Here is a 26,441-nt window from a genome sequence, read left to right as displayed (position 1 = left end):
GGTTGGCTCTAGTGGTGAGCTATCCTCCACTTGGGCTGATTGCTGGCCTGTGACTGCAGACTCGCTTGCAGCTTGCAATCCCTTTCCTCCCTCTCGCTGACCTGTGGCCCCTGCACCGTGCTTCCCTCCATGCTTCATGACTACACGACTACCTCAATGTAATGTCTGAGCTTAGCTGTTAGAGATTTTAAAAATATTACGATTCATTTTTTTGAAGTCCAAGTATACACTTTGTATCGTTCATGATGTTGGCCCACGCACTTGAAAAACCATCACTCTCCTATCCATGTGTTATGCTTACTAGATGTGCTTGTTGGCATATGTTAACTAGCACAAAAAGTGCAACACGTTAACATGTTTTCACCTTTAGCTGCTCAGCTAACAAAAGGACATCATTCTTATTTTTACCCTCATTAATTGTATCACAACTTTATGTATCAATGAGAAATCTTGTAAAATTCCAAAGCCATTGTATTATCAATGATTGTCAAAAAGTGTAAAGGGGCCGAGGGCTTCCAATTTTGTAATTATGTGAAATTTTTGAACCTAATAATTGAGCCCAAATAGCTACGAATCCATTCTTTAAACCTTGGCTAAGGTATAAGAGTCAATTTTTATAACTTTGAAACTAAGTTTTGGATAATGAAGTGAGCGTACCCTGCAATTGTGTAATGTGATTTGCGTGTTTCTTTTGATTGCTTGTGTCTCCTTCCTGTAGTGTTGCATTCTAGATCCGACCATACGAGCAGGCTCGCAGGTGAACGCTCTCTCTTTCTACGTAAGTTTCTCGCGATGAAATTGTGTTTTTAGACGTGCTCGTCTACAAGCTATTTCCACTCCCTATGCACAATATACACAACTAAACTAATTTTTGACCATAGGAATAGATAGAGAACGTACTAAGGAAGCTATAAAGTTCTTCGGGGGCTCAAATTGACCTGCCCAAAATAAGCTATTTATCTTAGGCACGAATTTTCTCAAGTGTCAGAAATGACATTTGAGCATATGGGGATGCTGATGATATGCTGCGCATTCTAGGTAATACGTTTCATTGCACATCTTAGCTATACAAAATCATCGGGTAAAGCTTGTGGTAAGAAAAATTACTTTTGATGTTTGACACACATCTGAGACCGATTTAGGCAAGAGCACATAGGACATGGGTTTTTTGAGAGATTAGTTATTTGTTGTAGCCTCCATGCACTAGTCGGGCCAGCTACGTCCCACGGATTGACATTTTATGTGTGTGGTTCTTGCTTTGCTAGCATCAATATGGTGAGGCTTGATAGCCATACGATATTTTCGCGCCGTTGGTGAGGATGAGGCAACTTAGACTAGAGAAAAAATCAAAGCATTCACTTGAAATTCCAGTACTTCCTCAGGTTTGGGTGAGAGTAAAACATTTTTAAACTTTATCATGGCTGAGAGTTTCTTCAGAGTAGATATACGCGGTAAGTACCTCGAGAGCATTAGTTTAGTAGGACGGATTAGGTGAAGGATCCTTGAAACTAGCTAGTGGTCGATAAGGGTGTCACCTAAGTAAAAAGTAGAAATTTGAGACTGAAAAGTGAACTCTCCACTTTTTGCACTCTTTTTCATGTTCAATAGGAGTAGGGTAAGTAGAAAACCATCAGGAGTGCATCTGATCCAAGGTGCATTGAAGAAAACTAAAAAATTATCAATTCTATCTTAGGCGTGGCTAGGATAGACAGAGGGTTATTGGGACTGAAAGTGACAAACTAAATTGGCAAGGTGGTGGACCAAGTTGATTAGGCTATTTCCCCAGAATTTGGAAACATTTGGATCACTAAAAGTCCTGATCAGCCCAAAACTAAAAAACCCGCCAACTTCAGAGAAAATTAACAAAGGAAAAGTCAAATTTGGCTAAAAATTGAAACCAGGGTGTGGATAAATCCTAAAACTTGTGAGAAATCAATCTGTGAAATAAAAATTGCAAAATGTCAAAATCTGCTAGAGTTTTATCTTAGGCACTTTGAAGATAGAATTCCATCTAGAGATTGTATTTTGCCAAACTTTCAACTCACAAGGTTTTATTAGACCAAAATTCAGCTCCTAAGCAAGTTATATCAAGTTTGGAGGTCTGTAAGGGTAAAAAACACCAAGAAAACTAGAAACCTTGGCCATGAGACCAAAAAGGGTGATAAAAGGTAAACTGTCCAAACTTTTGGAAAGTCATTGTATAAGCTTGAAATCACATATAGAAACCTACACAAGTCACACTGGGCAAAACTTGCTGAAATAGAGAAGATTTATCTTAGGTGCGCCGAAGATAAATTTCTCACCAGGAGGGTCATTTGGTGAAATTGAGACTAGTGTTAACTTTGTCATGCTGTGTAGATCCCATTTAAGTAATAAAATTTGAATGTACATCCACAAAGAGATGCATCCATCTTAGGTGCACCTAAGATAGTCTGAGAAAAATTTCAAAGCTGGGAAGTATTGGGTGTATTCAGTGCTTGGAAAAAGGAATTTCTAAGATTCTTTTTGACTTTAAAATGACAAATTGTGGAATCACATACGGTTTGAAGTGCTGGAATGCAAGGAATCACAACTCTGCCAAAAAGGGCGAGACAAGGAGCAAAAGCTCCGTGTCTAAAGCCAAGAGCAACTTTTGGGTTTCGAGTATCTGTTTACTTAAGTTATGTGAGCCCATACATGAACTTAAGGTTCGTTAGAGTTTGGGAAACTTGGGTACCTTACAAGAGAATAGGAGTAAAGCGTCCATAAAAGAGAGTGTAAACGAAGGAAGATCATTAGAAACTATTGTGAAAGAAGTGCCACACACTTATTCCGACTCAAGCTCCGAGATGTCTTCTTTTTCAACTCAATCAGGAGGTGGAACTTCTATCAAGTTTAAGCATATCTTAATCTTTTTTCAAACCAACAAGTAAGAAGCCCAGATTTACTTGGATCCTAATGAGGAGTTCTTTGTAAGGATTGATGACCATACCATTGAGTTTGAGGAGAAGGTTAGGGCAAAAAAACAAGACAACCTTTATATGGACCGAAATGGGGTACAATATCTTAAGATACGGGATCCTGATTTAGTAGACAAACTTTAGAGAACAAAAACAGACAATCACCTAAACTGATAGTTCTTGATAGTGAGGAGGGATGGGACAAAGTGACAATAGTCGAAGAAGATTGCCCGGTCCACCTGTGGGAACGAGTAAGGAAGAAAATAGGGGATTTTGACTTTGAAATTGGCTCCAATTAAAGAGGGATGTCTAGATAGACCACCCTTAGAACTAGATGAATAATCTTTGTATGGAGATTGGGGATCGGAGCAGTTAGGCTCTACAAAAGCTGGAACTCTCTAGAAACTACCTTCGTACCTAGGTGAGAATGAAGAGATATCAATGATATGTAAAACAACAAAACTAAATAGGCCAAGGGGTACTGCAAAAACAAGCATATAAGTTGAATGCATAGTCCTTTGTGTTGATTGCCACATATGCTTAGCAACACAATTTTCTCATGGGTGAGAGGATTCACTAACAAATTAGTAGTCGGGGCATGCTGGAGAAGTGTGTCATGCTTTGCTTGATTTACAACTTGCAAATGTGGCCCCCTCATTGGGGGGAGAGAGAGAGAGAGAGAGAGAGAGAGAGAGAGAGAGAGAGAGAGAGAGGGTACCTGAGACCTGCTTCCCCTTCCCTGCATGCATGTACTTTGACATTGGGGATTCTTGGGAATTAGAAGCCTTCAATATTTTGCAGGGCGGAGGAGAAGCAACAGAGCCTTTGCCCCTCGACTTCCTTCTCGATCGAGTACTATCAAAATTGCTATCGAAGGTGGCTGGCTCTAGTGGTGAGCAATCCTCCACTTGGGATGACTGCTGGCCTATGTGAGTGCAGATCTGCTTTGTAGCTTGCAATCCATTTCCTCCCTCTCACTGACCTGTAACCCCTGCACCGTGCTTCCCTCCATGCTTTATGACTGCACCACTACCTCAACGTAACGTCTGAGCTTAACTGTTAGAGATTTGAAAAATATTACAATTCATATTTTTGAAGTCCAAGTATACACTTTGCATAGTTCATGATGTTGGCCCACACACTTGAAAAACATGACTGTCCTATCCATGTGTTATGCTTACAAGATGTGCTTGTTGGCATATGTTAACTAGGACAAAAAAGTGCAACATGTTAACATGCTTTCACCCTTAGCTGCTCAGCTTTCAAAAGGACACCATATTATTTTTACCCTCATTAATTGTATCACAACTTTATGTATTAATGAGAAATCTTGTAAAATTTCAAAGCCATTGTACTATCAATGACTGTCAAAAAGTGTACAGGGCCAAGGGCTTCCAATTTTGTAATTATGAGAAATTTTTGAAGCTTATCATTTAGCCCAAATATCTAGGAATCCATTCTTTAAATCTTGCTTAAGGTATAAAAGTCAATTTTTGTTACTTTGAACCTAAGTTTTGAATAATGAAGTGAGCATACGCTGCAATTGTGTAATGTGATTGTCGTGTTTCTTTTGATTGCTTGTGTCTCCCTCGTGCAGCATTGCATTGTGCATCCGAGCATACCAATACGCTCGTAGGTGAAGGCTCTGTCTTTCTACGTAAGTTTCTCGCGATGAAATTGTGATTTTAGGCGTGCTCGTCTACAAGCTATTTCCACTCCCTATGCATAATATACGCATCTAAACTAATTTTTGACCATAGTAATAGATAGAGAACGTCCTAAGGAAGCTATAAAGTTCTTCGGGGGCTCAAATTGACCTGCCCAAAATAGGTTGTTTATCTTAGGCACGAATTTTCTCAAGTGTCGGAAATGAGATTTGAGCATATGGGGATGCTCATGATACTCTACACATTCTAGGTAATAATTTTCATTGCATTCAAAGCATCTTAGCTATACAAAATCATCGGGTAAATCTTGTGATAAGAAAAATTACTTTTGATCTTTGACACACATCTGAGACCGATTTAGGCAAGAGCACATAGGATAGAGGTTTTTTGAGAGATTAGTTATCTATTGTAGACTCCATGCTCTAGTCGGGCCAGCTACGTCCCACGGATTGACATTTTATTTGTGTGGTTCTTGTTTTTCTAGCATCAATATGGTGAGGCTAGATAGCCATACGATATTTTTGAGCCGTTGCAAAGGATGAGGCAACTTAGACTAGAGAAAAAAATCAAAGCATTCATTGAAATTCCAGTACTTCCTCAGGTTTCGGTGAGAGATATACATTTTTAAACTTTATCATGGCTGAGAGTTTCTTCAGAGTAGATATACTCGGTAAGGACCTCAAGGGCATTAGTTTAGTAGGACGGATTAGGTGAAGGATCCTTGAAACTAGCTAGTTGTCGATAAGGATGTCACCTAAGTAGAGAGTAGATTGAGACTGAAAGTTGAACTCTCCAGTTTTTGCACTCTTTTTCATGTTCCATAGGAGTAGGGTAAGTAGAAAATCATCAAGATTGCATCTGATCCAAGGTGCATTGAAGAAAACTAAAAAAATATCAATTCTATCTTAGGCGTGCCTAGGAAAGACAGAGGGTTTCTGGGAGTGAAAGTGACAAATTGAATTGTCAAGGTGGTGGACCAACTTCATTAGACTATTTCCCCAAAAATTGGAAACATTTGGATCACTAAAAGGCCTGATCAAGCCCAAAACTAAAAGAACTGCCAACTTCAGAGAATATTAACAAAGGAGAAGTCAATTTTGGGTAAAAATTGAAACCAAGGTGTGGATAAATCCTAAAACTTGTGGGAAATCAATCTGTGAAATAAAAATTGCAAAATGTCAAAATTTGGTAGAGTTTTATCTTAGGCGTGTTGAAGATAGAATTCCATCTAGAGATTGTATTTTGCCAAACTTTCAACTCACAGGGTTTTTTTAGACCATAATACAACTCCTAAGCAAGTTATATCAAGGTTGGAGCTCTGCAAGGGTAAAAAAACACCAAGAAAACTAGAAACCTTGGCCATGAGACAAAAAAGGGTGATAAAAGGTAAATTGTCCAAACTTTGTGAAAGTCATTATATAAGCTTGAAATCACATATAGAAACCTACACAAGTCACACTGGGCAAAACTTACTGAAATAGAGAAGATTTATCTTAGGTGCACCAAAGATAAATTTCTCACTAGGAGGGTCATTCGGTGAAATTGACACTAGTGTTAACTTTGTCATGCTGTGTAGATCCCATTGAAGTAATAAAATTGAATGTACTTCCACAAAGAGATGTAGCCATCTTAGGTGCACCTAAGATAGTCTGAGCAAAATTTCAATGTTGGGGAATATTGGGTGTATCCAATTCTTGGAAAAAGGAAATTTTTAGATATTTTTTGACTTTAAAATGACAAATTGTGGAATCACATACGGTTTGAAGTGCTGGAATGCAAGGAATCACAACTCTGCCAAAAAGGGAGAGACAAGGAGCAGAAGCACTGTGTCTGAAGCCAAGAGAAACTTTTTGGGTTTGGAGTATCTGTTTAATTTTGTTGTGTGAGCCCATATATGAACTTAAGAATCGTTAGAGTTTTGGGAAACTTGGGTACCTTAGGAGAGAATAGGAGTACAACGTCCATAAAAGAGAGAGTAAACTAAGGGAGATCATTAGAAACTATTGTGAAAGAACCAGACACTTGTTCCGAGTCAAAGCTTAGAGATGTCTTGTTTTTCAGCTCAATTAGGAGGTGGAACTTCTATCAAGTTTAGGAATATCTCGATATTTTTTCAAACCAACAAGTAAGAAGCCCAGATTTACTTGGATCCTAATGAGGAGTTTGTTGTAAGGATTAATGACCATACCATTGAGTTTGTTGAAGGATTGATGACCTTACCATTGAGTTTGAGGAGAAGGTTAGGGCAAACAAACAAGACAACCTCTATATGGACTGAAATGGGGTACAATACCTTAAGATACATGATCCTAATTTAGTAGAAAAATGGGGGTTGGAGGTAGATACTCTAATTCCTAATAAGGTTGTGAAAGAAGGACCTCTTGTACTTGAATTAGAAGGATATGACTTGATAAATACCACACCTTTGAAATGCATACCCGCTGACAACCCTAGGCTTGGATTCTATTGTTGATAAGCCAACAATGTCACCGATCTGATCTGAACTACCCATGCCAAAATAGCCAGAGGCAGCCACCTCAATGATGGGAACAAGAGTAGAATTCGTAAATCACCTTTAATAGGGAAAGAATGGGTGACACTAGGACAAGGAGAGGTCCACATGAGTCACATCTATACCAAACAACTAGTTTGAAGGCTTAATAGGAGAAACATCAAGTAGAAGAGAGAGAGCTAGTGCTGAGCATAATTACCCACTTAGCAATAATAACTGACTTACCCACCTAGCAATGAGATTTTTTGTTGCTTGCTTGAAAATGGAATCAAGCATTGTACGGTGGAAAAAATGTATACGTAAAAAAAAAGGGAGAAACTGTTAGAGATAGTGTGAGTCAGATGAAACAACATATAATCAATTGTCCGGAGTTGGAGATCCCAACCGAGGAAAGACTTTTCTCATTGTTTTTAGAGGGACTATTAAACAAATATGTTCATGCTAATTTGTATAGCAAACAACACGCGACTTGGGAAGCATGCTGTCTGGACACGATTGACTTGAGTGATCATTGGGAGATCTTCAACAAGGAGAGCATTGCTAAAGATACACAGAGCAAGTAACTATATCCAATGTGCCAACACAAGTAGGACCAACTATTGCACCTCCTGCCAATGCTTTAGAAGACATGCTAAAATGCATGAACGATATGTGACCAATAAAGACCAATTTAGGAAAAATGGGATTTATTCAAGTCTCATTTTTTGAAATGAGATTGGAAATTGAATCTTTTTTAAGGGAATTCGTGAGTCTTATCAAAATTGAGAACCATGAATTAAGTTGTTCACATTGGCTTCTTTGATACCACCTGAAAGAGCAAACAAGTGGAATATATAGAGACAACCACTATGATATTGAAACAAGCATTCAAAAAATTTAGCATATTCAAGTGTCAATATTGTTGTCAGTTATCATTAAATGAGGAGGATTTTCTCTTTTGATACATATTGTTTATTCTTTATTTTTTGAAATGTTATGACTTATAAATGTAGGATGTACTTTGTGGTTTTGGAAAACTAAATTTCATGTTCTCAACTGTAAGCATTGGTGAGAATATTAGAAATTTGATACTAATTGTTCACTCTTTATTTCTTTTGATTTTTGCAATTTGTAAATATAGGATATATTCTTTGGATTTGGTAATCTAAATTTTCATGTTTTAAACAATGATCATTGGTGGAAAGATTACAAATTTGATACATATTATTTATTCTTAATTTCTTTAAATTGCTCAAACTTGTAAATATAGGATTTACTTTGTGGTTTTGATGGTCTAAAGCATTGGTGAAAAGATTAAAAAACTAAGAGAATAGATTATTATGCTAAAGGAAATTTGTAAAATGGAAGTTTCTTATGTCATTTATGACATATCTAAGATGACTCCTTATATTTTGGCTATAGAAGTTTGAGTCTCCTCCAAATGATAATTATGAACTTACAAATACCTTTGATAAGTATTTATCTACGTGTTGGTTGGTTTTTGGTTGAGGCTATGTTATTCTAGCTGCAGTGATAGAGTCGAAACTCTATGGCAATGGAAAGCATTATGATCTAACTAACAATTCATAGAATAAAGTAGAGCTTAATGTTGGAGTGTCACCCATACTAAGGATAAAACCCTTACCTTTAAAAAAACTTAAATGAAAGTTAGAGACCCCATCTACTCCACTTGGAGGCTAAAATATTCCCAAATAGGAAGAGTCTCATGTTGTGCTACCTAGGAATTATAGCATCAAAGGAGTGGAGTCCCAAACACTCATGGTATTGCCCATGTAGGGTGGTTGGAGGCTTGAAATCAAGCTCAAGCATTATGATGGTTTTTTATCTAGTGCGGTTGGAAGTTTGAGCCTTCACCCACCTTACATCACTAGGAGATTACACTATAAGAGTTTGAGCCTCCACGCCTCCACCTATGAGGACAGGGGTTTGAAATTAAGTTGGAGGATCAATCCTTATAAGTGACTTCTCATCTAGTGTGGCTTACGTCTGATCCCCCATCTGTAAGCTACTTGCCTAGTGTGGCCAAAGGCTTAAACTTCAAGTCAATCCCCCAAGCATCCTTATAGGTTGTATCTTTCCTAGTGTCCTTATAAAGGATCATTTGCATCGTGTGGCTAGAGTGTTCAAGCCTCCATCCTTAAAACTAGTTTCTTGGCAAAGGTCCTTACGGGTGGTTCTCTTGTCTAGTGTTGCCGGAGGCTCAAACTTAAGTTTGAGCCTCCATCCTCGCAAACGGTTTCTTGCCCACTATCCTTACAAGTGGTTTCTTGCCTAGTTTATTTGGAGGCTCGAACTTAAGTTCGAGCCTCTATTCTTATAGGTGGTCTCTTGGTTAGTTTCTTGCCCACTATCCTTACAAGTGGTTTCTTGCCTAGTTTATTTGGAGGCTCAAACTTAAGTTCGAGCCTCTATTCTTATAGGTGGTCTCTTGGTTAGTATAGTTTGAGGCTCGAACTTATATTCAAGCCTCTACTCTTATAGGTGGTCTCTTGGCTAGTATAGTTAGAGGCTCGAATTTAAGTTCGAGCCTCTATTCTTATAGGTGGTCTCTTCGCTAGTATAGTCAGAGCTAACGGTTTTCCCACCTTGGAGGCTCAAAATTAGGTGTAAGCCCCATGAATAGACTCCCCAACTAGAGTATGCTCCCCATTAATAGGTTCTCTCCACCAATAGGCTCCTCAACTAGAGTATGATTTAGACATTTAGAGCGACTTACTTCAAATACTCATGAAATTTGGTTTCTTTATTGTATAGAAAATATACTAATTTTACCCTAATTAATGTCACTTATACACCTCATTCTTGCCTATTGACAACCAAAAGCACTCAGCTCGCAAACTTTGATGAGCTTGCAGTTACATGCAACATGATCAGTTGTAGCTACCATACAACTCCTACTCTATCCTTCATTCAAGGAATACAAATGCCTTCCACCCAACAAGGCATAGCCGATTAGTAGCGTCTATAAGCGCTAGCCTTATCCAAACTTCAAAGGGCTAGACCCTCATAACACCAAAGCTTGTCTGTGTATGCAGAGAATCAATTAGCCACTCCCAAGCTAGATCCCAAACACATTTAGGAAAGACAAAAATAGAGTGTGTGGTTGCCATACTCATAGACTTGACAGTGATAAAGAGATCCCACCAAGCTTCCAAGGAAGAAGACGACAACGTGTTGGCAAAATCAAATTGTGTGGTTGAGGCTGAGAGATGCACTAGCACATAGGAAATGCAAACCTAGCATACTGCTACTTTGCAAGATTGTGTTCAAGGTATGCTGCAGTCCGGTTCAGTTTGCAAGCTATAGGAATCTCTTGAGTGTGCAATTCCTATAGACATCTACAATACCTTCCTAGGTTATTACGAGCTTCAGAAATCTCTTGAGCCTGCAAACACACAGATATTAGCAATATGGAGATATCGGCCTGCAACGGCGTTCATACCTAGCTACGTTGCGAGCTTCAAAAATATCTCTAGAGAAAATGCTGACTCAAGGTGTTGAGGTCGTCTTTGAGATACTATTGCACCAACAAAAGCCCGAGGTTCAGAAATCTCGAGCTTGCAAACCCACGGACATCAGCAGTATTGAGATTCGGCCTCCTGCAGTCCGATTCATACCTAGCTAGGTTGCGAGCTTCAGAAATCTCCCTGGATCAAATGCTGACTCAAGGTGTTGAGCTGGTCTTCGAGATACTGTTGCACCAACAAAATCCAAGAATTATGTCAAGTCTGCAGACATTTGAAGTCAAAATCGACTTTTAACTTACCTCCGTAGTCTCCCTCAAGCCATGGAACCTCGAGAAAGCTCGCTTCCTATTAAAAATTGATCTTGCTCCAAACCCATGCCATAACAACAGGGTCATAGGACCAAAGAAGGTCCTCAGGGCCCATTTCTCGTTGCAGATTTCTCCTCCTGTCTACACGGTACAATTGACGGTGACGTGCCGTCAATTTTGAATTTTTCTATCAAATTCAAAATTCAAACTTTGCTTGTGCCCTTGAAGTTTTGGAATTATCTAATCTAACAATTGTTTTTGGGTTTCTTTTTGGTGCCTGCACGGAGTTCTTTCTAGAGTCAGCTCTCAAGATCGCTCTTAAGTTCGAGGCAGCCTAGCCCAAGTAATTATACTCAACTACTTAAATGTCTTGATTCTAATAATTAGTCTCAAATACTCTTGTAATGTCTTGCTCCAAATACATAGTCTCATACTCTTGTAATGTATTTGTGGCATGCTTAAACCCTTGCAATTCCCTTTGGCTTTCTTTTTCTAGAGTCCTCGTGACCAAACATGCACGTGCCACTCTAAAATACGAGAGCTTGGGTGCTCAATGTTCACTTTTAGCTAGCCTATTTGAAGCAAGACCAAGGCTACATTGTTTCTCAAGTCTCCCTTTCAAGTCAAGGCGATCCTTTTGCGTGGACATGGTGATTATGTGGTGCCATTTTTTTTCTAGTAACCTTATGGGTCTTCTTCTATTGTAGAATGTAATCTTGACCCCTTAGCATACTTCATGATTAGGAGTTATATTTTGGTTTGACATGGCAAGCACTTCAAGGGGATCTAGGGTTAAATATGCCCCATAATTATGCATTTTTCCCAAAATTCCTAAATAGGCATTAATATAGAAAGGATGCCTATGAGGGGCTCGTGGCAAGGACCAAATCCAAGACAACCTATGAGAAAAAATAGGCTGTTGAAATGGTGTGCTGTTGAGAAAAAATGGACAAATCATGAGACAAACGCGTGCTATTACAAGACAAAATATGATCAAAATGTCCAATATGTGCCAATGAGGCCACAAGGAAAACCCATGATAGATACCTGCTAAATGTGGCACCAATGCAAAGATCATCCATGAATATGGAGAGATAGTGTGACGCCCTCGTTCGGGGCATCGCGGAAAAGGGGCCGCTCCGGCTCACCTGCATTGCAAACGGGACCTGCAGGCAAGCAAACGCATACACAAGAACGCAACTTGAAAACTGAACGCAAGAGGGACACGAGAGTGAGGGACACGAACGAATGATCAATATCATAAGAAAGTGCCGAATACAAGGGACGCAAGGAATCACATGAAAACGGGGCTCGAAAGTTGGGAGAAGTGGCACAACCAGTATTAGGTCAACAGCCAGCACTCGCAGGAAGCAATGCTATATCAATCAATCATATGGTGCCTTAGTGATAGGTGGATGAACAAGATCTAGTACCCATTACACCATACCCTGAAACAAGTTTGATAACAATGAGGGTAGAAGAAGAGTGATATAATCAACCAACACCAATCATTGTAATACCAATATACCAAACACCTACAGAGACAATTTTTTTTAACTTCATTGCAAACCAGGGAGCTAGACCACCTATGATCAAACCAAAAACCAAAAATTGCTATAACTATAAGGCGGATGACCACCATTGGAAAAACGATTATCCTGAACTAGATAAGATGCAAAACCTATAGAGGCATATTGTGGAGCATGTGGTTGCAAGGGAGGGAACTCTCCTAAAGACTTCCCTAGGAATGATGTAAACAAGGAGAAAACCGTCATAAACATAGTTCATCAAATTGTGCCCAACAATTTATTAGAAGGAGCACCCACAATTCTAGTTCGAGTAGTGACAAGGGTATAAGACAAGGGGAATAAACAAAAACATACAATTGGGTCGGACATACCCAGCAACTCATTCAAAAACTCCAAAAAAGAATGATGCAAATGATACAAACTCAAGAGATAGAAACTACAAAAGGAGGTCTAAGAAAAGATACGGAAGGAGATAGTGGAAAAGATGCAGACCTTGTCATTAAATTTTGAAGAACCTAAACCAAAATCGGCAGGGTCGGTACTGTGTGATAAAATTTATAAACCAATCAATGCGGCCTCAGAAGCTTTCCAAGTTAGATTGAAAGCTTGTCAAACATTGGAAACCAAATGGAAAAACTATCCAACACCTGATATGGAAGCAGCTAGATTAGAAGCGTACAAAAACATGGTGCAAATCACGCAATCCATGCTGAAAAAATAGAAACCTCAGCTAGAAATCATAGGAAAACTAGTGACGGGAGCAAAGCGAACCCCGAACCCCGAACCCCGACGGCCTCTAAAACACCGGGGACCGAATGGCGCGCCTCAAGCCTGTCATGGTAAAGCAAACAGGGGGCACCACCTAGCTTCAACGGCTAGGACGCAAACAACACACCACCATAACAAAGTTTTCATCCAAGAAAGATGGATGCTTGAGAGTAATGATGAAGAGGAAAGGGAATGAGATCAAGTGGGAGAGAGAGAGAGAGAGAGAGAGAGAGAGAGAGAGAGAGAGAGGGTATAGTGGCTTAGTTCTTAGGCACCACAAAAGGATGGCGAATCCGCACACCCTTCACACATACACAAGCTCACTCCAAAACACAAGACTAGGTGGCGATTTCGCACACCTCACATGGGCAAAACATTGCAAGAAAACATACTCACAAAACCGCAATCTTTATTTAGAGAATTAGGCGATGAAATGGGGAGCATAGGGTAGGGGAATGAGAAGGGAGAGAGTGGTAGAGCACATGGCGGATAGGTGGGAGTTGATGGCGAAGACTCGCACGAGGATTATGGCCATCATCCTTCATTTAGTTGCCCTTCATCTTCCATAGCCAAGGGTGTAGAGGTCATGCTCAAGACAAGCATGGTGATTGCGGTGATGGTGATGGTGTGGGTGTGTGTGCACTAGGCACACACAGTGCATAGTGTGTTCTTTGGTGATGTTGTGTGTCCTTAGTGTGATGGTGACCCCTCTTTATATAGGGGAGGAGGGGGGAGAAATTCTAGAATTTAGAAATGAAGAATCATTATCTACATAGGCCATGTGACTGTGGGCCCCACTTGTCTGGCTGTGTGTATATGTGCCAGAACAGCAGTTTCATGAGAGAGAGACTAAGAGAGAGAGATGGGTTGATGAAAAAAAGTGAGAGGTGACATGGAGAATAAAGTAATTACAAGAGGGGAGAGAGGGGAGTGTGTTCAAAGGTGAATCTGTGTGCAGATGTGTGTGAACACAAGAAAAATAAGGTAACCACCGGGTGGGGATGGGTCTGTGGGCACCTTTTTTTAGTGAAACTGAGTGTGTGTGAGTGTGGGGGAGGTTATTTAGCTACAAGACAAGAGACATGGCGCCCTTTAGAGAGAGAGGGGGGTATTTGGGTCATGGGATATGATAGGAGAGAGAAAGAGGGGGTGGGGTATACTATTTTGGAAGATAGGGTAAGTTGCATGTGAGTTAGGGTGCATTATTGGTGAGTTATAATGCATTATTGGTGAGAGGTGGGGTAGCTTGAGGGGAGAGAGAAAGGAGAAAGGACAAGGGGAAGAGAGAGGGGGTTGACCTTCTGAGTGGAGGAGAGGAAAAGGGACACACGGCCGGGCAACAGTGAAGAAAAAGGAGGCAAGGTGGGGATTGGCTACCCCGCAGGCATGAGGTGGCCTATTTTACCTTTCTTATATATTTACATAATCATACTTTATTTTTTTATTACTTTTTCCAATGCTTTTTATCACTCCCTCCCTAAGAGAGGGTTTTCATGGGGTGGGGACGAGAGAAGAGGGGTATGGGAGCTTGGCTTGTGAAAAGCCCCCATCATTAGCCCTCCCCTTTTGGCTAGAGGCATTCATTTCTCTAGCTCATCTGTTTGATCATTATCGTCGGAGGTGGCGGCTGATGGTGTGTCCTCATCTGGAATGTCAATTGGTGGAGCCTCGTCAAATCGAAGAAAATAAGGTTTAAGTCGCCAACCATTTACCCTGGTTTTATGAAGTTTTCCATCAGCCTCCATAAGCTGGTAGCTTCCATTGGCATACTTTTTCCTGACGATGAAAGGACCTTCCCATCGGAGTAGGAGTTTCTTATCCTTGCACGTGTCGAAGCGATTGTCGTAGCGGAGCACCAACATTCCTTTCTTCAATTCTTTTTTCCGAAGATGCTCGTTAAAGCTAAGCCGTCTATGCTCTGCTTGTGCTGCATAATAATTTATTACTTCTTCTCTGTCCAGCTGCAGTCTTTCCAAGTTGATGATGTGATCTCTCAAATGCATGTTGGGCTGTTGAAGCTGGCTTGCCATTACTCTGAGACTTTGTAGTTGCACTTCAATGGGCAAGATTGCTTCCTTACCAAATACTAGATGATACGGTGTGAATCCCAAGAATGTACGAAATGAAGTTCTGTAGGCCCATAAAGCTGGTAGTAGATACTTATCCCAGTCTCCAGGATGATTGTTTACCTGCTTGGTAATAATTTTAGAAACCATTCCATTTACCTTTTCAACTAGGCCATTACATTGAGGGTAATATGGTGAAGAGTGCCTCCTTGTAATGCCCAATTTCTGCATTAATTCTCCTACCAAGTCTGCTCTGAAACCTGGCCCTCTATCAGAGATGATCTCTAAAGGTGTGCCAAACCTACAGCATATGTGCTCGTAGATAAATTTAGCTACCTCTACCGCTGTGATTCTAGTGGTGGCTGTAGCCTCTACCCATCTAGTCATGTAGTCGACCCCCATGATAATGTAGAATTTTCCTGAGTTGGCCCTAGGTAATGGCCCAATGGCATCGATGCCCCATTTTTCAAATGGGCCATATGAGAGAATAGGTGTCTGTGGTTCAGGCATAAGTGACCTAGTGCCGGCCTTTTGACACAACTTACATGTTTTGCACCAGTGGTGTACATCACGGTTGAGGCTAGGCCATATGAAGCCTGCCTGCAAGATTTTCCTACTTGTTATGTCTAGGGCAAAGTGACCACCACAAACCCCGTCGTGACAGCTAGCAATTACTCCTGTGATTTCTTGAGAGAGAGGAACCTTCCTGAGTATTTGGTCCTTACCCTTACAGTACAAACCGTCATTGATGAGTCGATACCTTGTGGCCTTCCGCATCAGCCATTGCTTCTGTCCCTTTGTTAAATCTGATGGGCATTCCCCTGTTTCCCAAAAATGCATGATGTCAGGCAAGGCATCACTTCCTTGAAATAGAGGGAGCTTTAGTTTTATTGCTCCAACCACCACTTCCTGTAGTCTTTCACTTGCTAGGGCATCTGCTTCTTGGTTTTGAGCCCTTGGGATATGGTGTATTTGAACTTCTTCAAACTTACCCAACAAGGTTTTTACACCACTTAAGTGAGTCCTTAAACTAGGATTCTTGCATGTCCATGCTCCATTTACTTGCCTTACCAGAAGTAGAGCATCCCCAAATACATTAAGGCGTTGTACACCTTGCGAGACGCACCATTGTAGGCCCTTGGTTAGTGCTGCATACTCAGCTTCATTGTTAGAATGTGAATCTAACAATTGGCCCAACGAAAATACCTTTGTCCCTTTGTCATCAAAGACCACTATGCCTGCAGCTGCTTTGTCGGATGCTCGCTTGTAGGCTCCATCAAAGTAGAGAGAGTATGCTCCTTCTACCATCAGTGGTACTGGAGGTAATCGGACTTCTCCTTCCTTAGATTGCTTCTCCTTCCCTTCAAAGACTTGGTAGGTCATGAGTCCCCCCAAACTTGCCCTTGTCGTGCTTTCTACCTGTACCGTGTAGTCAAACTCTTGTAGACAATTTAGCCATTTAGTAATTCTAGCAGATACATCCATGTGTTGTACAACATAGGGAAATATTTTATCCGTGGTTAGAATCACAAATTTCTTAGGCAGCAAATATGACCTAAACTTTGTAGTTGCAAATCTAAGAGCTAGGACTAAGTGTTCCACATGGGTGAAACCTTTCTCTCCTGCTGTCATCATTCGACTAGAGAAGTAGATTGGCCTCATGAAAGATGTCGTCGTATCCTTTTGGAGTAGCACAGCCCCCAATGAGTCATCACCAACACTTGAGGTGACATAGAATTTTTCATCCCACTTAGGTGGTGAGATAGTTGGCAGAGTGGCTAAGAACTCCTTTACCTTGTTGTAGTGATGTTCGCTTTCCTCGTCCCAAGTGAAAGTTGATCTTTGAGTGAGTTGTTGGAGTGGTAGAACAAGTTGTGATAGTAGATGTATGAATCTACTTAAGTACCTCACCTTTTGTAGAAAAGAGACCAGTTGACGTGCGGTCGTTGGTGAAGGTAGGGCTATGAGTGCGGACACCTTACTTGGGTCGGCGTTGATACCTTTTGCTGAAATTTCATGGCCTAGTAGAATGACTTTACTCTCCCCAATGTGGCATTTATCCACATTTAATTTCCCACCTAGGCTCTGCAACCTGGCCAAACCTTCAGTTACCTTTTCTAAATGTGAAATACGGGAGCTATATATACAAAAATCATCAATGAACACTCTTATGGATGTTCCAAAGAACGGTTGAAAAACATATGTGACATATCTTTGGAATGTGGCAGGTGCATTTGTGAGACCAAATGGCATAACCCTGTATGCAAAACAACCCCATGGCGTGATAAAAGTGGTTTTTAGCTGATCTTCCAAGGCTATGCGTATTTGAAAGTATCCAGAATAACCATCACAGACGGTATAGCATTCAAAACCCGCTACTTCATTCAGAATTTCATCCAAGAAAGGGAGAGGAAAGTGGTCTCTCTTTGTAGATGCATTTAGTGGTTTGTAGTCAACACAGACCCTCCACTTACCATTCTTTTTTGGCGTCACCACTACAGGTGACACCCATTCTGAGTTTTCTACAGGATAGATGAATCCCGCCTCCAACAGTTTCCTTACCTCGGCCAAGAGTGCCTTTTCTTGTATGACCCCCAATCGTCGTAGCTTTTGCACAACTGGTTTTACCCCTTCCTTCAGCTTAATATGATGTTCCACCACTGTAATGCCTGTGATTCTTTCATAGTTGTCAATGAACAGGTTAGGAAATCCCATCAACATTTGCAAAAAACTATCTTTCTCCTCAAGTGTTAATTCCGTAGACAACATACCCTTCAACCTACTTCCTCCTAGGCTAGGTGATTTGCTCTCCTCTTCATTGGGTTGCCCTTTTGGTGATGGATCACCAGTTGTGCTTACCCTTTGTGGATCCTTCATAATGATAGCCATCACATCAATGGAACTGTCACTTTCGTCGGTGGATGTGGTCTCCTCCTCAGAACTGGAAGATTCGCCAGTGGTTTCATCTGTTGATGTTTCCAGATTCATTTGCTTCTGCTTGCCAATCCTCATGTTGTAGTAGATTGTCTCCCCCTTCTTACCGGTCATGCGTAGAAGGCCAGTACCCCAGTCCTGTTTTGCCTTCATGGCCATCAACCATGGCCTTCCCAAAATTAGTGGATAGCCCTCCCCCTTAGTAGGCATCACAAAAACATGTACCTCTACCTCAGTGTTGAAAGCTTTGATTTTCACGGCACTTACCACACCCACACACTTTACTTTTGCGTTCCGAAGTTTTGAGACTTTTCACTAATTTGTATTTAATGAAATTGTGAGTAGCAATGTAATCTACCAAGATACACAGTACTTGTGATCTTGAATAGATTCGTGCATACGCACTAGCTCATGTGAACTAACGGTCTATTGCCACATGGAAGCTGTGATTCATCATTCATGCACCACCTCGGTGTGTGTTACCTCCACCTTGGAGAAACGTGAGGAAGACTCAAGAGGAAACATTTGCACCGTGTGTACTGCTTTCTCCTTGAGACAATCCTTTTTTTCATGGATGCTTCCCAAGCATTGAAAACATAACTTCCCTTTTTTAGCCTTCTCAAAATCCTCAGTAGTAGAGAGAGGCCCTTGAGACCCCTTGGGTTTCTTAGCTGCTCCGGAGTTGGCTACTATAAATTTCCTTTCATTGTGCCCTTGCTGTGTGTGTGTATTACCATATGTATTAGCTTGCACGTGAGTACTATATGTTTTCTTATCATCTGGATCATCATGAATGTCAGCTTTCACTATGGCCTCCTCAAGTGTTTTAAGCTCCTGAGTCTTGACGTGCTTCTTAAGCTCTGGCGTTAGACCATGGATAAACCCACGTACTTGTTGAAAGGTGTCTAGCCCTTCCAACTTGAGAATAACATCCCAATAGTGCGAGATATATTCCAGAAATGATGGGTGTGGGTACATGGAACACGTGTCCCAGGCTGTCAAATTTCTATTTGCCTCATTCGTGGGCAAGAACTCTTTTCTAAACATAGCCTCAAAATCTTCCCAACTCTGTGGTATGATGTTTTGCTCCTTGAGAGACATCCACCATTTGTAGGACTTGCCTTTTAGAGTCAGACTTGACTGCAGTGCTCTGAATACATCCAGAGTACGCCATAAGGCGTAAATTCTATCCCACTTGCTGAGAAAGATTCACTGCATCCTTATTCCGTTCTCGGTCCTCTCCCTTAAAAGTTGGTGGCTTTGTATTTTTCAACAACTCGTCCACTTCCTTCGCAGTGAAAGAGTGCAAAGAATCTGTAGGGGGACCTTGTCCCTGACCAAAAGGACCCTGCCCCTGATCGGCTACGTGCTCATGCATGTGTGTGTCAACAGGACCCTTGGCCTCCTATTGCATAAACTGTACCACTAGAGTAGATAATTTATTGACATTTTTATTTAGTGATGCAAAATTCGTTTCCATCACCAATATACATGCTTGAAGTGCTCAAAATTATTGAATATCAAAAAATTCGTGAACGTCATATCCTCCTGTAGCTTCGCAGGTACCCTTCATGAGAGTATCCGACCGCGAGCCATCATTGGGACAATCGGGCATATGGTGCTCAAAATCAAAAGTCATGTTGATATCCGAATCCATGGAAAAACTGTGCAGTGCTAGGAAATAAAAGAAGAATACATTGATTCCAAAAATGTTCGTAACCATAGTGTGCACCTCAAACATTGATAAGTAGCCGTGCTAATTAGGCTCGCAACCACAATTCAAAGATGTATGATTGTTGAGAAACCAAGTCATGCTGGTATTTTTGAATCTTTGAAATCTCCCAGTCGCTTTTGGTCGTCAACAATACAAAACTTTCCAATTGGGAGATGTTTGTCGAAAAAGACCGCAACGTATGTGATCTGAATGAATTCCCAAAGATGCACTTCTTGATCAGTCGTTCACTAGTCCGATGCCAACTTCGATGTCGAACTTGGTACAACCAACGCCTTTTGTAGACATGAAGGACACTTCGAATGAAGGTCTTGGAAATTAGATCTCAAATAGAGAAGCAAGACTCTGCAGACTACACAAAAATTAATGTTTGTCTAAAATTAGGTCAAGCCCTCGCCGACAGTCGGTACCTTGCGGAGCTCCAACAGAAATTGTATGTAAACGGGTGTGTTCCGGGGTGGGCATGCACCCTTGCTTGCTTCAAACGGTTAAAAAAAAACCACCATGGGAGGCCCTTGGTGTGTAAACTTGAGGCTGGCTATGGCGGCACCGCGAACAGGCTTCACGTGTGTGTGAGAGAGAGAGTACGAGCTTATGCCTGCTATGTTGCTCGCAGGGTTGCATGCCTATGACAAAAAATCCACAGCCCAGTGATGCGTACCATTCAAGCCCACCCTTTTGGCAGTTTGCACAATTTGGGTGCCCTCGTCTTTCCCCCCTTAAAGTTTTTGCACACACTCTGGCTTCACCTTCCTCGCTTAGCAAGCTGCACTACACACCCTTATTTTCATGAACATGCAATGAAAGAGTGGATTCACGCCTTCTTTCCCAAAATAGACGATGCTTTGATACTAGTATAATTCCTAGAGGATTGCTTGGTGGAGATTCACCACCGAACCCCCCATATATAGCCCTTGGCCCTTGAATCCCCATTCCACACAGGCAACCGGCCACCTGGCCCGGGTCCGTGTGGGTATGCCCTTGGCATGATAGTGACCACCTCTTCAAAGACCCTCTCTTTAGAAGCTTGACCAAAAAATCTCTGAGGAATCTTAACAAAGATGTCGAGGAGGCAAATCCTAATCCTGGGATAACTTTGCGAAGGGTTTTTAAAAAGCAGTGAAAAGTGAAGGCCCTAGAATGAAACAATGAGTGCATTAAATATCTAGAAGATGAAGTCGATAAGCTAACGAATAAAAAAAGGACAGGGTTAGCCTTCCAAGCAGAGCACAAGAGGTGGTTGGAAGCTAAATCAGAGTTAGTTGATCAATGACTTGAGGAGGTGAGGAAGGCACATCTTTTATCTAAAGAGACTTACCTTCAATGTAAGGAGACTACCAATCAAGCACACTTCTTCAAGGCATTGAAAGTGAAGAGGAGTCGAGGCCTTGTTCAATTGCTCATAGATTGGAAAGGAAATGTAGTGCATGACCAAGAAAAAATGGCTACGCTGATGCTGGTACTTTTGTCAAATCATAGGCCAACCTTATATTCGCTCCCAAGAAAATTACAAAGCTAGAGCAACTCTCCTTGGGAGTATCAAGAAGACAATATCTCAAATAGACGCCAACAACCAGCTTGAGAAGGCTTTTATTGAAGATGAATGCTCTCGTGTGCTTCAAGCTCTAGGCAAGGAAAAGTCCCTCGAGTGGGATGAGATGACTCCGTAGTTCTTTAAAGAATTTTGGGAGGATCATAGGCTTGGATCACGCGTAGGGCTAACAAGGCCCTTCTCAAAGGAGATCTGGATGCAAGCATAAAAAGGGGCCTCATCAAACCTTATTCTAAGAAAATATGACGCTCATTGGCCTTAGTTTATGAAGATATTTTTGTGGAAGGTACTTTGGGGGGCCTTGCTGGCAAGCATCAAGATTCAAGCACATGGTATTGGACCCGACAAATATTCCAGGTGCAGATTAACTAGCTAATACCTCTGCCATCTTTTCACGGAATGCCCGACTATTAGAGGCCTTGCAGGCAAAGGACGTGGAAGATTGGGTATTTCAAGAAGGATTTGTGTCTTGGTGGCAAACAGTTTCAAAGTTCTACACTACTTATTTGTACTCAAATTGTCGGATAGTGCTTCTTCAGTAATATCTGGAAGAACAGGAACTGTCGTGTCTTTGATAAAACGAACTCTCGGTGGCTAGCTTCTCAGAGATTGTACAAGAAATCAAGGAGATAATATATGTGTCAAGTAACTAGCTCGGATGATTGGCTTAGGGCATCCCTCGCCATCCTGTCATGCCATGCGCAATAGTTAGCTACTAGGTACTTGTAACTAAGCTTGGGTCTAACCTCTATCCCTCAAGATAGTCTAAGCTTGAGGCTGATTTGTAATCTATTGGTGACTTTATAATCCAATCGCTCACAATTGTGAGTTCTTGCAAAAACAAAAAAACAAATATGATGCTCCCAACAACTGAAATCCACAGAGATATCATTGGCTCCAAATTAACATATCAATCCTTTAAAGATTTCTTCAAATTGTCAACATTCACAAAAGTTTGAATGTACTAGGGGGTCACACACACTCGCTCATCACTTTTTTTATTTTCCATTTACTTACATAAACACATTTCTCATCTTTTTTTTTGTGTGTGTGTTGGGGGTTGTTGGTTGGGGGGGGGGGGGGGGGGGGGGGGCAAAACTCACAATCGTGAGTGATTGTATTAGAAGTGAATCAAGAAATATACAAATCAACCTCAAGCGCCAAGCCTTGAGGGGTGGATGGTTAAATTAGAGCCTAGCTAGCAGTACCAACTCACATACTATTACCGATCCTTTACATGGGAAGGCTCAATCGAATGGCGAGAGTCGCCCTAATCCAGTCATCCGACTTTTTTCCTTTACCTACCACATATATTATCTCCTTACAGTCCTAAACTATCTGTGATAATGTAGCCTCAGATAGGTTGTTGTCAAAGGAACAACACCTTCTGGCCTTCTAGATATTACTAAAGAAACAATACCTGACTATTTGAGTATAGACTAGGAGAGCATGATTTTGAAAATGTTTCCAACAAAGGCATAGATCCTGCTTAAAGAACCCTATCTTCCACGTTCTTTGTATCCATTTGCAAACCTTCCCTGCCAGGCCTCTAATTGTTTGGGTATTCCGTGAATATATGGGCGAGGTCTTCACTAGAAAAAATCATCGTGAACATCTTTCCGATGCAGTACCATGTGCATGAATCTTGACACCTGTCAAAAGAGCCCCCCACAACACCTTTAACAAAAAAACCTTCATGAAATGAGGCCACTTTGGTTTCCAAATGTTCTTCATGACCTCAACCCATCAATCTTTTGACCATTGTATCTTCCATTGTTTGTTCAAGGGGCCGAACCAATCAAGCTTGTGCAATAGTGCTTGGTAAATTCCCTTGGTTTGAGGTTTTAAAAAAAAGGCAATTCTTGGACCATTTCCAAGCTTTCCACTCAAAAGAAGAATCCTAGATCGGCATGAGAATATTGCCTAGGCCTTCTACAACTCTACTCACAAGTAGCTTCTAGGGCCATCAAGTTGAAGTTGATCCATTAGCTAGTCAAATGATTTCCAACACTTGTCATTTCCATCCAGCAGTTTACTAATCGTTGGAGTCCTTTATTGTTCACCTTTCTTGCAATTTCACTCCAATAAGAGTTCATGATTACATCAACAAAATTACACAACCAAGGGGACCAGTGTGAGATGGAGTTTTGGAAGTATCTAGCTAATTCACCCCATTCTAGTAACCCGATTGCTCTATTGCACTTTTGTACAATCTCTCCCATGATGCCACTCAGTCTCAAGCTAGACCAACTTGGGGCTACAAGTTTATCGCGCACCTCAATCCCATTCCACTGACCGCCTTTAGAGAAAATTTTTGCCTTGTGTATCATATCCTTGGTCATGATAGCCCAAGACTGGTCTTGTTTGGCTATAAGACCACAAATTTGGTATATAGGGCCTCAACATGCACAATAGGGTTGAGAATCCCAAGGCTAGCTTATAACACCAGTCGCTACATTTGGCTATTTTGAGAAGTGTCTTGGTGAAGGCAATATAAGAAAGCATAAGTGAATTAATCACTTTGACCCAACTCGAGAAGGGAAGTAACGCATAATCCCACCTTCTCATTTTTTTTCTCTGAATCTTTTCTAGCAGCCAGTGGAACCTTTTCTTGTGTGTAACTTCCACCCCTAGGGGGACGTTCAAATGACGAAAAATCCTTCCTCTAGACACAATCTCCCCTTACTAGATAGATCGGTAAAATGAGTCGTTCCCCATAAGGGAGATCAGTCTAGACTTCTCAATACTACACTTTGACCCCAAATCCACGAAAAATCTCTGCACAGTCTCAAGAGCCTTCGTGAGAGGGCCTGAGGACAGGCTTTCAAAAAGAGGAGGGATCCATCTGCAAACATCTTAGCCAAGAGTTGGTCATTGCCGGGTAAAGTTAAGCCTTGAATTTTGCCCCACGTAGTAGCAGTAGCTTTGAGAATCGTTATAAGAGGATGAGATCCAATGGAAAAGAGAAGAGGAGCCATGGGGAACCCTTGCTTGATAGATCTTCTGGCTTCAAAGGAGCCCACAATTCTATCATTGAACAACAACTCAGATTGGCTACCTGCCCCTAGAGTTTGTAAGGGGGGCAATTCTAAGAGAGATTGCCTTGACAATGATTTTGTATGCTAGAGACATCATAGTTATGGGCCACCCGTGCTTAAGATGTGAGCAACAAACCTGTTCTGGGATAGGCTTGATAAGCCTGGTTTTACACTAGGATCCAATGACCCCTTGACTAAATCTTGGTTATCCATATTCATGACGGGGAACTTGAGGTCATCTCAGAACTTCCTGAAGAATTCAGTAGTCATCCCATCCCAGCCAGGGGACTTCTCCTTGACAAGAGCTTGTAACACATGCAAGCACTCATCTTCCAAAAAGGCCATCTAAAGGTGATTGGCTTCTGGTTGAGGAATTTACCTATTGACACCCTCAAGCAAGTTTGCTCTGGCTTCATCCACTTCTTGAGAGCGGGTCTCTGCTTGGCCAATGATTTGACTGAGATGATCAAACATCATCCTATATATTTCATCTTGGTCTTGCATAATATTTTCATTCTAATTTGTGAGTGAGTGGATGGAGCCCCAACTTTTCTTGATTTTTAATGCCCTGAAAAGTGTACTTGATTAGCGGCCTCTGGCTGGAGGAAAGTCTCCCTTGATATCAATCTCGGCCTCTTGGACTCTTTGAGTTTTTGCTTGGCCAAGTTGGAATTAGCCTCCTACCCACTTTTGTGATCTTCTTTGGAGGCCATCCCAATAGAGTTTTTGGACGTAAGCCGAGCAACCTCCTCTTTGAGCTTCTTCCAATGCTCTTCCCGGGCCTTTTTCATCTGAGGGTCTGAAATTTTGATCGCTTTATGTATGCTCCAAGAAAAGAGGTCCCAAGCTTGAAGTTTTCCTAAATTAATTTCTTTATTGAGTTTACTGAAAGATTCCTTAGTAAGCATTCTAAACAAAGAGTTTTTGAGCATGTGTGCCCAAGTAACTAGCAGATTCTCCTTTTGGGGACAGAAGTGGGTAGAAGGTGATGGTCCGATAGGCTTCTCGTTGATAGCACCTTCATCTCAAGTAGTCGTGGAATCTAGTGAGCTTGGTGGGAGAAGTAACATCTATACAATTGGGAAGCCATGAGGGCATACTGAGGGCTTGTGTATGTGAAGCCCGACGTGTTGTTCTAGGGTCCCACCTCCCACAGGTGCATCATAGCGCATTTCTCACAGAGCCCCAACCATTTAGTTTTTTCAGAACCTTTCACAGGCTAATTGAACCTATTCTTCCCTTGCTTTTTTCCACCATATTAAAGTCACCTATCTATCAGAAGACACTCTCCTTTGATAGGGGAATCCTGTCCACAATTTGGCTCTATCCTTGGCATTGCAAGGGCCATGTATGTTAACTATGGTGATATGTTGACCAACCCACATGAATCTCACTCCTAGAAATATCCCAGAGGGGTGATTAAGGACCAGTTTGGGCTCTAGGTCCTTGTCCATAATAGAGAGAACAACATTGAACCCGTCCAGTCCCTCTCCATAGAAAACCAACTTCTTCCCCAATGCCTGTCTTCTTTTTCTATGAGCATCCAGATGATTCTCTTGGATGGCCCATCGATTAAATTCCTTATCCTTTCGAAATTCCTCCTAGAAGAGGACTTGCTTCTCGTAGGTCTTCAAACCGTTCACATTCCATGATTGAATAGCTAGCACTTCCATCATTGGAGAGCGGGACGAATTCCTCAACCTCCGATTCTTGCCTGGCCTCCCGTTCCACAGAATCCGGAGGGTCACTTTGGTCTGGATTTTTTTTTCTTGAAGCACATCAAAGGGGTTGTGAAATGGGATGAAACAAGCTCCTTTTTTAAGTTGACCGAGGTTGAGAATGACGCCTTTCCCTTTTGAGTCTCAAGTACCCTCGAGTGTCGTAGTCTCTCTGCACACTGCTTTCACCCTTTTGACCCTTTTTAGACCT

Source organism: Adiantum capillus-veneris, chromosome 9, assembly GCF_014529385.1.
Source record: "Adiantum capillus-veneris isolate H3 chromosome 9, ASM1452938v2, whole genome shotgun sequence".
Classification (NCBI taxonomy): domain Eukaryota; kingdom Viridiplantae; phylum Streptophyta; class Polypodiopsida; order Polypodiales; family Pteridaceae; genus Adiantum; species Adiantum capillus-veneris.
Note: the sequence above shows the minus strand (reverse complement) of the source record.